Source organism: Magnolia sinica, chromosome 18, assembly GCF_029962835.1.
Source record: "Magnolia sinica isolate HGM2019 chromosome 18, MsV1, whole genome shotgun sequence".
Taxonomy (NCBI): domain Eukaryota; kingdom Viridiplantae; phylum Streptophyta; class Magnoliopsida; order Magnoliales; family Magnoliaceae; genus Magnolia; species Magnolia sinica.
This window is the reverse complement of record NC_080590.1, coordinates 35,846,272-35,858,448: the sequence shown is the minus strand read 5'-3', so window position 1 is coordinate 35,858,448 and position 12,177 is coordinate 35,846,272. Positions and strand designations below refer to the sequence as shown.

The following is a 12,177-nucleotide window of genomic DNA, read 5'->3' as shown; positions in this document are numbered from 1 at the left end:
TTTGATAGTTGTTTACGGCATTGGCTTGTTCATTCAACACTCCTCGAAAGGCGGGTATTGTAGGACAGTTTTCAGTTGTGTGAATGTTGCAATCACAGATGCCGCAAACAATTTCATTGACCTTATCCTTCTTTCCTTCCATGGCCTCAACTTTCCTTATGAGCGTAGTCACTTTACACTTGAGATCATCCTCTTCTTTCAAGAGATATAATCCACCTTTCTCCTTTAATTGAGTCGGCCTAGACGTGGTGTTCGCCATTGGGTAATAGTCCCATGATTGTATTTTTTCAGCGAGACTATCGAGGTAATCCCATACCTCGTCAACATCTTTGTTGATGAACTCTCCATTACACATTGTCTCGACCATTTGGCGCATGGAAGATGTCAATCCATCATAGAAAAAATTTGTAATGCGCCACGTTTCAAATCCGTGTTGTGGGCATGAACTGACCAAATCTTTGAACCTTTCCCAACATTGGAAGAATGTTTCATCTTCCTTTTGGGCAAAGTTCATGATCGCTTTTCTGAGGGTAATCGTTTTATGATGTGGGAAGAATTTTTTTATGAATTCCCTCTGCATATCGTTCCATGTGCCAATGGATCTAGGACGCAGTGAATGTAACCACGTCTTAGCTTTCTCTTTTAAGGAAAAAGGAAAGAGTTTCAGCCTAATTGTATCCTCAGATACATTAGGAAAACATAATGTAGCTATTATCTCATCGAACTCTTTCAAATGTAAATATGGACTTTCTGATTCAAGTCCATGGAATTTGGGAAGGAGTTGGATAACTCCTGGCTTGATGTCCATTTGTCCTGTGTTTTCAGAAAAAATCATGCATGAGGGCGTACTTACTCCCGCCGGTTGTAGATAATCTCGTAAGGTACGAGGCGGGGGTGCCTGTTGCACCTCATTTTCATCTTGGGTATCCTCCACCCTGGGTGGGGGTAGAGGAGGTTGGTCTTCAGCCATAACTTCAGTTAACTCAGGGGATTTCGATCGGTGTCTAGTCCTGCGATGGATAGTCAACCCCTCAACCAATCCTCCTTCAGTCAAGAGACGTCGAGTGTCATCACGGGCCCACTTGGGCATGAAAACACTCGCAGCCCTCAATTAAAAACCTAATCCTAAGAAAGGGAAAGAAAATCTAGAAAGAAAGAGAGAGTTGGAAAGAAATTACCAAATTGGAGTCCTAAGTTAAAAACCTGCAAAATAAAACAAAAATAAGTTAGATTCTAAAAAGAGAAGAATGATCCTTTAAAAGAAAAATAACAGTAAATTAATTTCTAAAAGAAGGTATTCTTAAAAGAAAGTGAAAATTTCTAAAGTAAATTAGGGAAGATCTAAACTAGAAAGTAAATTATTAAAAGAGAACTAAAAATTAGAAAGTAAGGAAGGAGCTTACCGAATTAGAAATTCCTATCTTAAAGGCCTACAAAATAGGAAGGTTAGTTTCTAAACAAAAATTCTAAAAATAAATTAGGGAACAAATTAGATTCTAAGATTAGAAAGTTACTAAAAATAAAAGTAGAAAGTTAATTAAGAAATAACCTAGTTTCTATTTCCTACAGATGAGAGGATACTAGGATTAGAAAATTCCTAAGATTTAAACCTTAATTCTAAAAACAGAAAAAGTAGAGAATTTAGGAAAGAATTACCAATTTAGAAATTTATGTCAGGATCCTACAAAACAGGAAACAAGTTAGTTCTAAAAATCAAATAGAAATAAAAATCTAAAACTAAAGTTAATAAAATCCTAATCTCAAACTACTTCTAAAACTAATTAATTTCAAAGAATCGTAACCGTCAGTCCCCGGCAACGGCGCCAAAAACTTGTTCACTCCCCAAGTATAGGGTTGTGATGTAGTAATAAACTCGGTAAGACCGAGGTCGAATCCACAGGGACTGAAACTTGTACGTGTCCTGAAACTAGGTAGAAATAGAACTAGGCTAAGATGAAATCTAAACCAAATAGAATATAAGGAATAATTGTAGAATAATTATCTAAAACTTTAAGGAATTTAAAGGAAAGAAACTAGGGATTCAGAGGATCCACTTGTAGGGATCAGGGAGATCTTTTGCCTGCATCAAGAATCATGGAAATCAAACTGAACCTACTTGATCTAGTCTTCACAAGATGAAAGGTATATGAATTAGAATGGATTCCATCATCTAACCATGCCCAGGAGACAAAGCAAACAACAGGATTAAACTAATTACCAACCAATCAATAATGTGTGAAGATTAGGAAGGGTATCGCCATCCGACCATGCCCATGAGACGATGGTGAACAACAGGGCTTCCTGACGTCATAAACATTAAAAGGGAAAAGAAATATTCAAAACCATTGCAGACCCATTGTAATTTCAGTCACAACAGACCATTAAAGACTAAGAAAAATATTCCTTTAATAATCAACTAAAATCAACATTAGTTCAGTCTAAACAAAAGTCACAAGCAAAAAGGTCCCCCATCACGCTGCAAGCTTCACCTCTTAGCCCTAGCTAAGAGGTTTAGCCGGACATGGATGGGCTGGAAAAAATAAATAAATTAAAATACAAATAAGAAGAAAAAAAAACTAGAAGAAAAAGAAACCTCTACCGTTGCTGATGCCCACCTCAAGCTTCCCTGCCAAACTCCCACGTTGAAGCCCTCCTGTTTCTCTCCACGGCCCCACCTCTTTCTCTCTCCGTTTCCTTCCTTGAACCTAACCGTAGCTGCTCCTCTCACGGCTGCACTTTCCCCTTTTTTTTTCTTTCCCTGACGTGCAGCCGCAGCAGCAGCAAAAACTCTCTCAACGTGCAGCCCTCACCTTCCCAATAGCCACGGTTTCTCTCCCACCCAGCCTCCTCCTTCTCTCTCCATTTTTTCCTTTATAACGATGGAACGCTCCCATGCCAGCAGCTCTGTGGAGTCCCAAAGGGAATAGGATGCGGAACTCTTACGCAGCTGAGTTCGTATGCGTAGCAAAAGCGCAAAACGACTTGCGTTTGGAGAGAATTTGCGGCGTGATATCGACCTACCTGACAATTCTGAAATCTTGGCTAGGATATTGGCCTCCCTGTAGACACATTAGACGGTCTGGATCACTCAAAATGTTAATGATCGTGACACACTACCTCCCGCAAATCCCGGATTCCCCGAACGCGCGTAAGGCATACGCAGAGGCGCTGATGTGTTCGGTGGGCCCCACAGAGGTATTTTCAGAGAAATCCACCCCATCCATTGGATTCAGGACGAAATTTCGGTTAAGAATGGGTGGTTTTGAACGTCCATTCATGAGGCCCAAAGAAGAAATCATGCCAAAATTCATTTTGAACGTTGCAGGAGTGCCTGCTTATGGCCTCTGTATCGTACACATGTGCACGCTTGGGTGTAAAATTTTAGCAAGGGTTTATAGTATTTGAGGCCCTCTACACGATGGATGGCTTGGATCATCTAAAAAATTACACAGTGGGGCCCACTACCGTCCGCAAAACGGACGTCGTCCGTCCGTTACGCAGCGCGAAACGGCTGCTGCCGTGTTTGGGAAGGAGACGCGGGTCAGTCTGTTGGCTCGGTGCGGCTCGGGTCTATGTGTGCTGTGCACACACACATCACATACGGGCCCCACAGTGATGTGTTTCAACAATCTGATCCATCCATTCATTTTCCCATCTTATTTAAACCGTTGAGACCAAAGTTGAGGCAGTTCCAGATATCAGGTGGGCCCAGAATCAACGGTTTATGGGCTGATCTGTCAGTTGGGGTACTTCCATAGTGATCCGAGGGCTGAAATTTGATATGTACAGTTAATTTATGGCCCTCAGGCCATGTATGAAGTTTTGAGCCAATCAGATGGCAAGAACTATGTGATCTTGCATTTTTCACCAATTTCGGGCCTCTTTAACGTGAATGACCTGCTTTCCTCGGATCCTTGATGCATAATTCCATCGATCTTCATCTCCTGGAGTCCGTCCCTTGCCTTGGGTGTCATCAGAGTGTTAAATTCATGCTTTTAGTACCCTTTTCCAGTCCAAGCTCGTGAATACACCCTGCATCACAAACATGATTAAATCAGGCCGTTAAACAATACTATGTTTGTAAATCCAGGTAACAACTGGGTCTGATATGCAATATTTGACCCTCAACAATGGGCTCACCCTTCCATGGAGAATAGTGCCACCACTGCTAATGAATTGCTTTCCACTTCGACCCTATTGAAACCTTTCTCCCATTAGAGGTTGAGCCCATCCACCACTGCCTTGGCTTTAGCTTGGAAGTTGGACCCGATACCATAGCCTTTGGAGAAGGCGAAAATAAGTTCACCTCTGTCATTTCTACAAACTCCCTCGCTACCCGATGGGCCTGGATTACCCCTGGATGATCCATCCATGTTCAACTTCATCCGGCCCTCCTTAGGCCTTCTCCACTTAACAATGGAGATTGTCGAACTGGTGCCGCAGTTTGGAGAGAGGCCTAAGTCTCTGACTAGCTACCTCCAGGCTGATTTGATTTGTACTAGGCGGGAGCGGATACGAGCACACGATAAGGGCGACCAACTTCGAATCTTTTGAATAGTCCGGTCCATCTTAACCTGGGATTCTTTGAAGCGCTTCCCGTTCCTGGCCCTCCAAATTTCCCAGCAGATAAGGGTTGGGGTTAGCCCTTGGAGAATCCCGATAGTAGACGTTTCGTTGGCCATGGACCACCACTGGGCTGCCCGTCTCGCTGTTGTTTAACCCTCCAAGAAGGAGACAGAAAGGATATAAGAGAATGGATCCATAGATTTCTGGCTACCGTGCCTTTTGCGAAGAGGTGGTCAAGGGACTCCTCCTAACGAAAATTATCTGGCTCGCAGCAGACACATCAAGAGACGAGGTTTACTCATTTTCTTTTCACATTGATTTTTATCGAGATAGCTTTGTTGAGCAATTTCCAAATAAACACGGCTATCTTGGGGGGCAGCATGGTGTGCCAAGCCCACTTGGCCTAAGAGCGCATGGGGCCCGATGGCCGAATCAGCCTCCATGTTAATTTAAGAGTGAATTTTCCAGACTGCTCCCTAGTCTAAACAACGAGGTCCTCGCCCTGTTGCGTAGTGATCCCCTTTGAGATCACATGTTGGAGGATAAAGGGGGGGAGGGAGGAGGGGATTGGAGCATTAGGGAGAATGTCATTACGGCCAATAACGTCTTTTATCTTTAAATTCTGCAGATTTGCAGGGATATGCCCCGAGTTCCAACCTAGGAGAGGACCCAGCCCCGTCCAATTGGAAAACCAGAAACTACTGCAACCCTCCCCCAATAAAAGGTGGGAGTTGTCCTCCACTAAATGAAGAAGTTTTCTCACTTCTTTTTAGCATGGGGAGTCTGTCGAGCGATGGATAGCATTGCCCAGAGATTGGTCACCGATCCCATACTCGGATAACATGAAGTTGGCCCACAAGCTGTTCTTGAACCTGTACAGGATCGTCTAGTCCCTTTTCAGCCTCAAAGCCCACATGACGTCCCTCATTGCCTTGATACCCAACCCGCCCTCTAACTTAGGAGATGTTATCCTTTTCCAGCTGACCCAATGGAGGTTCTCTCTCCCTTCAACCATCCCCAAAGCAAATCAGTGAGGCCCTGCTCTAGAGCTGACAGCGTCCCTCTTGGCACCTCAGCAGCAGCAAGCGTGTGGATCAGAATACTAGACAAGACGTGCTGAATGAGGGTAGTTCTACCTGCCTGGTTGAGGTAGCGGCCTTTCCAACCTGAGATGTGATGCATAATCTTATCTATCATTGGTTGGAAGGAGGTGGATCTAATTTTTCTTTTTGTCAAGGGGAGCCCGAGGTAAATGAAGGGGGCAGTTGCTCTCGCAGAGCAACTCCTGACAGTCTCTCCCCTACTCTAGTGCGACCTTCAATCATCTTAAAGGGCAATCTAAATATGGAACCCACATGTTTCATACATGTTATGTGAATGGGGGAGAGGTGAGAGTCTCTCTCTACTTCTTTCGCTTTTCTCTAAGTGACACTTAAAGGGGCTTGAGGTGTCTAAGGCTCTCTATTCTAATCCTCTCCCTATAGGATAGGATCTATTTATGAGGAATTAAATTTGCTAAGAGAAACATCAGTTATGATGCTCCACTATCTTACAGACTTCGATGTATGCCCTATTGTATCGTTGACGGATTGGGGTCGCTGTCAGCCGTATACAGTTAGCACTGGCTGCCCGACCATTTCCCACTTGCTATATGCGGACAACACTCTTCTGTTTATGAACTGGGGTCTAGCGTCACTGAGGGCTTTGCAAGAGTTCCTTTTGACATATCAGATAGCTTCAGGGCAGAAAATTAACTTCAGGAAAAGCTCCTTTTTTCACTCTCCCAAGATCTCAGAGTCGAGGGTGAGGGCGATTAAGTTGGTTCTTGGGATTGCCAGGGTGCCGGCAGGTTTCTTGTACCTGGGGGTCCCGATGGCATCGGGTAGGCTCAAAGCCGTTAATTTTCAGCCTTTGATTGACAAAGTGAAAGCTCGGATTCGGGGTTGGAAGGCGAGATGCCTCTCTCAAAGCAGGTAGATTGATATTGCTACATACATGTTGAATAGTATTCCCATTCACTCGTTGGCTGCGGCCCACATCCCGACCCAGGTCCTATCCAAGATGGAAAAGAGGTTTGTGGATTTCTTCTGGGGTGCATGATGGGATTCAGTTTGGTTTGCAAAGGGGTTTCTTTCAAATCATTATGGAATCGGATTCACGTCCGGTTGTAGATATGCTAAATGGGTTGGCGAGCCTGGGCTGGAAGTGGAAGGCGTGGCTGCGAAGGATTCATTGAATGAAGCAAAGAGGGCGAATAGAGTTCAAGCACATTCTGAGGGAAGGGAACTCGGCTGCAGATTTGATGGCTCGTCTAGGGAGCGGATCGTCTGCAGCTAAGTGGTGGAGTACAATGTCTGATCTCCCTCAACAGGTTAGAGGCTCCATTTTTCTCGACAGGCTGGGGTTGGGTTCGATTAAAATGTGAGTTGGTTTTGTACAGTTTTCTTTTTTTCCACGATAGGTCCCTACTTGTTTAAGGGGGACCCGAATGTACACTTCTGATATATGAATGAAGAAAGAATTATTTTTTTTTAAGGATTTCTTCTAGGGTTGGACTGAGGGCAAGAGTAAATGTCACTGGAAAAGTTAGAAGGCTATAGCGATTCCCAAGGAGGAAGGGGGTCTGGTTATTAGGAGATTGAAAGATACGATGAACGCGTTTAGGCTGAAAATGGCTTGGGCTATCAGATATGTGCCGATCAAAAATCTTTGGAGTTCTTTTATGTCCGCTAAATACGCCCAGGACTTATCTGCGGTAGGTATTTCTAGCCCTACTTCATATGCCTCCCCTCTGTGGAAGAGGGTCCATGAGCTGCTTCCCTTGGTAGATAATTGTGTGCAATAGAACCTGGGTGATGGTGAGTGCCGATTTTGGTACGACAATTGGTCGGGTCTTGGCCAATTGCTCAGGCTAGTAATGGTCCCTCTTCCTTCGGCCTTACTCCAGCTGAAAGTGGCGGATGTGTTGGGCGAGGTTGGGCCTCTTCCGCCTTCGGCGGCCTTTCTTTATCTCCCTCAATGGGTGATAGACCACTTCTTCCAGCATGGTTTCTGCCTAATGCAAGGGTCAGACACTCCATTCTGGCCATTTTCTACCTCGGGAGAGTTCTCCATTGCGTCTGCTTGGGAGAAGTGCAGATCGCCCCTTGCGCGTAGGAGCTAGGCTATGGCAAGCTTCCTCCACGGATCTCCTTGTTTACATGGAGAGTGTTAATGAAGGCGACGGCAGTTGATGATGTAGTGCAAGCTCGCGGCATCTCTCTGGCGTCAAAGTGTGTTTACTGCAAGGGAGATGTCGTGCAAGGCCATTCCTCCTAATCGATTTCTCACCTATTTCTTAACAACCAAATTGCTGGAGCTGCTTGGAGTTTTTTTGGGAACATCTTTGGCATCCATGTCCTCTCCATAACGTCAGTTGCATTTAGGCTGGCCTAATGGTGGGGGGCAGCGGTGACCAGGACGTCTCGCTCAGTTCTGCAGAAGGTGGCTCCTTGCATCATCATGTGAAGTATTTGGAAATGCAGGAATGCAGCTATTTTTGACAATAAGGCTGCGTTGGCGGCTGACATGATTGCAAGGAGCAACTGGTGGCTGTCGATTTTGCAGGATGGGCTGACTAAAAGAAATGTGGATGTCAGTCGTGGCTCCTCATTCAATGGGTCCACCTTCCCGGTCCGGAGCATGAGGCCACCTAATAGCGATCAGGCTAATGGTCGTTGGATCCCCTCTCCCAATTTCCCTATGGTGGTTAGATGGGTTAAACCCCCGTCTGGTTGGGTAAAGCTTAATGTTGACGAGTCGACAATGGGTAACCCGGGCAACTCGGGTGGAGGTGAGATTTGTAAGGATGATAGAGGAGAGTTTTTGTTTGCTTTTGCTTCAGCCTATGAGATTGGATCGAACGTCAGTGCAGAGCTGAAGGCCATCCATAACGGGATGGAGAAATGTCTAGCGTATGGCTTGTTGAGGGTGGAAATAGAGTCAGATTCTCAGCTCGTGGTTAACTTCCTTAATGGGTCCCTCAACCCTAGTTGGAAATGGGGGTATTGGCTTGCTAGGACCATCCAGCTCAGGTGTAGGGGGCAGTTCCTTTATCACCACATCTTTCGGGAAGGTAATGAGGTGGCGGATGCCTTGGCTAGGTTAGGAAGTAGGGACCAATCGTCCATGGATATGAGTAACCTAGTAGACCTTCTAGACCATGTCAGGGGTCTTCTTTTTCTTGACAAGGTGGGCCTGGGTTCAATTAGGAATAGAGATAGGGTGGCAAGGAGATGATGGTCCCCCTGTTCTTTGTCGGTCTTCTTTTTCCTTTTGGGTTTTTTGCATAGTTTGCTTGACTCATGATAGGCTACCCCTAGGGTCTTTTATTCCTAGGGGTTGCCCGAATGTAATTGGCACTTTTTGGATATATAAATAGATTTTATGGTTTTTAAAAAAAAAAAAAACAACCAAATCTTCCTCTACTCACCATGGCCTCCATCCTTAGCCAATACCCATGTAGGCCTAAGGTATGGATCACCATATCTCAATCATTAGATGCCCATTAAGATCCATTAAAAATAAATCAATAATTAAAACTAAGAATTAACAGTTGAAAAACCTCAATTAACTAATAGAAAACTATGCACTGGCCAGTCTTTAAAACACTTGACAAATGGTGCAAACCATAAGATTAATCCATTAGTAATGTTCTAGATCCCTTATTGAATCACGTGAGCCTTAACTGGACCTTGATTGTGTGTACCCAACTACACCCACCTCCATTGGCTACAAGATAACCTCGTAACATGAGCCAAAACACATCTGAGAACTTGAACTCACATGCCCTTAGGCATAGGGATTAGTCAAAGCTAATAAATCCACAAGTCGATCTAGTTTGGGCATGATGAGACTCTCGATTTAGAAACTTGAACTTGATTCACCAATGCAAGTGTCCAACAAGTCCAACACTAAGAGCCTGTATCCATTGCATAATTACACTCATGTGTGTGGAGGGCAAAGGCATGTTGACTCATTGTCATGTATGATGGTGGTGACCTTCCATCCTAGCTCATCATCAGTCCACTCACGCAATATGACTAAAACAAGAATAACTGTAGGCTAGTCCTGCAAGCTGCTAAGTGATAATGGCCAAGTAGGGTATTGATATCCATGGACCACAACTCTCCCTTGGCCATTGGTCTGTTGTGTCCAATCTCCAGTTCCTAAGGACAACTAGAGGAATCCCCTCTTTAACCCATTCACGTGCGGTATGTGGGATGCCTTAGTTTCTCCCAATCTAGTATGTAGAGAAGCCTTGTCTCAATTCAACCAGTTTATTTTCATTCCAATCAAATATTAGATGGATTCTCAGTTTGCACGCTATGCAAATTTGCACATTTTTTGTTCAACCAAAAAGTGCGAGCTGATTTGATTCAATCCGATCGAACGGGTTATGTGGCTTAGCACAAATCAAGGTATTTAAGTCCAGTTTCGATTAGGGCTTGGTTAATACAAGTGTTTTCTCTCTAAGGGCAAGGGTTTTATAAGGTGAGAGGGTTCTAAACACTTGTAAGGGCTTGGGAATGGATTTTCTTAATGGGTTAGCATTTTCCTAAGTGCGCATCACAGAGGAAAATTAGTTTCATCCACAATTGAAGAAGGTGAGTGGTGTAAACTATAAGGCTTTTTATTACAGTGGATTTCTTTTGCTTTGTACCGTGGCTTTTTCCCACAAGAGTTTTCCACGGGAGACGATGGCAAACAACAGGGCTTCCTGACGTCATAATCAAAATAAGGAAAAAGAAATACTCAAAGCCATTGCAAACCCATTGTAATTTCAGTCACAACAGGCTATTAAAAACTAAAAATATTCCCATATTAAAATTACATGAAAAACTCCTTCAATTTAAACAAAAAGGCACAAGCAACAAGTTCTCCCATCACGCTACAAGCTTCACCTCTTAGCCCTAGCTAAGAGGTTTAGCCTACCATGATTAGGCTGAATTCAAAATAAACAAAAGAAGAAGAAGAAAAGAAAAAGAAAAACCAGACCCAACCCAAGCCAGCCCGCTTCTCTCTCTGCCTCTGCTGACGCCCACCTTGTTTTCAAGCTTCCCTGCCAAACTCTTGCTCACCTCCCCCTCCTCTATCTGACGTCCCCTATTCAAGCATACCCATCTCCACGTTTGGAACTCTTTTTATAGCTTTTGGAGTGGTGAAAATCGGATTTGGGAAGCTATCGCACGCGCAGCGAAAGCCTTTTCGCAGCCGAGTTCGGGGCTTCATAACTCTCGCATTCTTTGCATTATTTCTGTAAAATCAGCGTTTCTTGGAAGTATTTTGGTTGGCCTAAACGATGGACGGTTCAGATCTTCCATATGATCAAAGATGGTGAGCCACAACTGCCTGGAAAGTCCGATTTCGCGGACGTGCATAGCCTTTCGCACGTCTGGCGCTGTCGTGATCGGTGGGCCCCACAGAGGTATTTTCAGAGAAATCCACCCCATCCATTAGATTCAGGATGAAATTTCAGTCAAGAATGGGTGGTTTTGAACGTCCATTGACGCGGCCCAGAGAAGAAATCACCCCAAAAATCGTTTTGAACGTCGCAGGACCGCCTGTTTGTGGCCTCTGTATCGCGCACGTGTGCTTGCATGGGTCCAAAAGTTCAGCAAGGTTTTGTAGTAGTCGAGGCCCTCTACACGATGGACGGTTTGGATTGTCCGTACGTATGCTCTGTGGAGCTCACTAGCGTCCGTAAAAACGGACAGCGTCCGTCCGTTTCGCTGTGCCAAAACGGCAGTTGCCGTATTTGAGAAGGAGATGCGGGTCAGCGCTGCTGACCCGCGTAACGTGGTTCGGTGCGGCTCGGCACGTGTACACGTGCAGTGTACACGCCTCACGTACAAGCCCCAATGTGATGTGATTTGAAAATCTGATCCAGCCATTTACTTTCTCATCTTATTTAAACCGTCGAGACCAAAGTTGAGACAATTCCAGATATCAGGTGGGCCCAGAATCAACGGTTTATGGGCTGATCTGTTAGTTGAGGTACTTTCATAGTGGTCCGAGGGCTGAAATTTGATATGTACGGTTAATTTATGGCCCTCAGCTATGTATGAAGTTTTGAGCCTAAAAGAATGGTGAGAACTATGTGATCTTGCATTTTCACCAATGCTTCGGGCCTCTTTAACGTGAATAACTTGATTTCCTCGGATCCCTAGTGTGTAATTCCATCGATCTTGGTCCCCTGGAGTCCGTCCCTTGCCTTGGGTGTCATCAGAGCATCAAATCCATCCACAAGTCGATCTAGTTTGGGCATGATGAGACTCTCGATTTAGAAACTTGAACTTGATTCACCAATGCAAGTGTCCAACAAGTCCAACACTAAGAGCCTGTATCCATTGCATAATTACACTCATGTGTGTGGAGGGCAAAGGCATGTTGACTCATTGTCATGTATGATGGTGGTGACCTTCCATCCTAGCTCATCATCAGTCCACTCACGCAATATGACTAAAACAAGAATAACTGTAGGCTAGTCCTGCAAGCTGCTAAGTGATAATGGCCAAGTAGGGTATTGATATCCATGGACCACAACTCTCCCTTGGCCATTGGTCTGTTGTG

The 12,177-nt window shown here is 44.6% G+C and overlaps 1 non-coding gene across 1 annotated transcript; it reads left to right on the top strand.

Moving 5' to 3' along the window:
- The first annotated feature begins 425 nt into the window (after positions 1-425).
- On the top strand, positions 426-532 carry LOC131234232 (small nucleolar RNA R71). Its single transcript, XR_009165636.1, has one exon. It is a non-coding gene; the product is annotated as a small nucleolar RNA R71 (small nucleolar RNA).
- Positions 533-12,177: the final 11,645 nt, after the last annotated feature.